The sequence below is a fragment of the Hylaeus anthracinus genome, unplaced genomic scaffold (genome assembly GCF_026225885.1).
Source record: "Hylaeus anthracinus isolate JK02 unplaced genomic scaffold, UHH_iyHylAnth1.0_haploid 0, whole genome shotgun sequence".
NCBI classification, from domain to species: Eukaryota; Metazoa; Arthropoda; class Insecta; order Hymenoptera; family Colletidae; genus Hylaeus; species Hylaeus anthracinus.
In genome coordinates, this window is record NW_026533254.1 from 25,150,999 (window position 1) to 25,153,121 (window position 2,123).

Below are 2,123 nucleotides of genomic sequence, written 5' to 3' on the forward strand. Positions count from 1 at the left end.
AAATTCCCCAAATAAGTAATTGTCGACTAACGATGCATTCACATTCACCATTGCAAATTTAATGGAATCCAGGGAAAAGGGTTCTTCCAAGTTTTGAATTTTTATCTCCGAAACTAAACGTCGTACGAATGAACTGTACCTACAAAAAAGTTGCGTCTCATCATTTCCTATAACGTGATATTTTTTATTAAATTCACAACGTTACGCCTCCAAGAATTTCCATCAATAATCATCCCGGAGTCAAAGTGTTAATAAATACCCTAAGAACATCTGCAGCGGCCATCTGTATCGAACAGCGCAATAACGATGCACAAACAATGAAACGATAACTCCGCTTTTCGCACTCGCAAAAATTACAGATACCAGGCAACGGTCATCGAAAGCGCACAGATAAAGATAAGAATTTACTAGTTACATAATCCCGTCTTTATTTACGTAACTTATAACGAATCGAGTCCCATCATTATCTACGTACACTCGATAAAAACTAATTCTGTATCTACTATAAGAAAAAATTCGACGGAAACTCCGAATCACGGTCTTCGGAGTCGCTGTTCTTTAAGCTCCAACTTCGTTTGATATCGAAATGAACAAGAAGACCAATCGGAATCGAACTGAGAACAGAACATCCATCGTCAGGTACCAGGATACCCTCCGCACCGATCTTCTCATCCCCCGGCACGGGCACGCGAGTTCTTCTATGACGCGTACTATCGAGATTTAATCCGTATCGAAGCTAAAAGATGGAGATACCATCAATGAGCGTCGAAAAGAGGGAGAATAGGGGTCAAAGTCAAACGGTAACGAAGCTCGGCTCAGTTGTCACGGCTACGCTGTACCAGGCGGCCGCGTCGGAGCGCATTCGACTGCTCCTGCGATTCTCTGAACTCTCGGGACACTGCAACAGGTATTTTCGCTTCCGTTTCCGTCCTAAACGCGGACCTCCCTGTCGATTTGTCTCAAGTACACACGCAATCGTCGCTAAATCGTCACGCTTTCCACCATAAATCCTCGTCGGCCGCGTTCTAACAAATCTCGCGTCATTTTGCAACATTTCGATCGAGATGAAACAGAACATCGTACACATATTTCCTGTGTTCTATACGCCGCACGGAAAATTCAAAAGTCTCCGGTGTGCATCGTAATACAAGTAATCTTGCTTTGCGATTTCCAAACTCGTAAATCGAGATCGACCAAATCGTCGTAGGATTTGTTTTTTTTTCTTTTTTTTTGTTTTTTTTTCTTTTCTTTTTTTTTTCTTTCGGCTCGAGCGATCGAGCTAACAACAAAATAACGTTGACGTTCACCGCGTAGCACGGTGCAGCATGGATCCTCTTTAAATTGGGAAAGTTGGGGCGTTCTTCCTCGGCGTTTTTAATCGAAGAATGTCGTCGGTCCCCGTTTCGACTTAATTTAACGAGATCGAATGCGAAGAACTAGATTCGAACAACTGGAACAGTGTTCGAGGGATTTGAAAGGGGAGGGCTGTGTCGATTCACGCATTAAGAGAAGTTGGCCCAGCGAACGGTTGTGAAACGGCCTGATCAATTGCCTGGTTCGAATCGGTGGGACAGTCAATTCATATCGCAATGAAACTGACCTTTCCAATAATTCCCTGTCTGTATTTACATGCTTTCAGTCATACATGGCTGGTATTTCGGGATCTATCTGCTTCTGTACGATTTATACACGGTGCGATATACAGTGGGTGCAGAATGTATTCGTACACCGATCAATTTCCTAAAAAACTTTCGTGTGAAATTGTAGTTTCTTAACTTATACAAGACTTATATACTTATTTAATTATATACTTTTATTGTATTAATACTATTTAGGGGAAGAAATAATTAACCAACATTTCTACGTATTTTTAGAGTAGATTTTGCGTAAATTCAATGTTCATTACTCTCATTTCTTTCCTTATTAGTTTTTATTTTAAATTGACGCTGTACGAGTACTTCTTAGACTGACTGTATGTAGATGTATGTTGTACAATATTGCTTTTACAAATTTCAATCGAGCCCAAATCGATTTGTTTATTAACTCAATCACGCAATTTTTACGAGATATCTTTTACAATCTTGCTTTTACAATTTTAAATGAGCCCAAATTGATTTGTTTAT

General features: G+C 40.1%; 2 protein-coding genes across 4 annotated transcripts in view; one reads left to right on the forward strand and one right to left on the reverse strand.

Annotated features, from left to right (window-relative positions):
• The window catches only part of LOC128893657 (BTB/POZ domain-containing protein 7), a 26,154-nt gene that overhangs the window by 2,600 nt on the left and 21,431 nt on the right, over positions 1–2,123 (reverse strand). The gene's annotated exons all lie outside the window — the stretch shown is intronic.
• LOC128893801 (uncharacterized) overlaps positions 758–2,123 on the forward strand; it is a 15,311-nt gene continuing 13,945 nt past the window's right edge. Inside the window, exon 1 of the mRNA XM_054155040.1 lies at positions 758–907. The gene's annotated coding sequence lies outside the window, so the exon portion shown is untranslated. The remainder of the gene's footprint in view (positions 908–2,123) is intronic.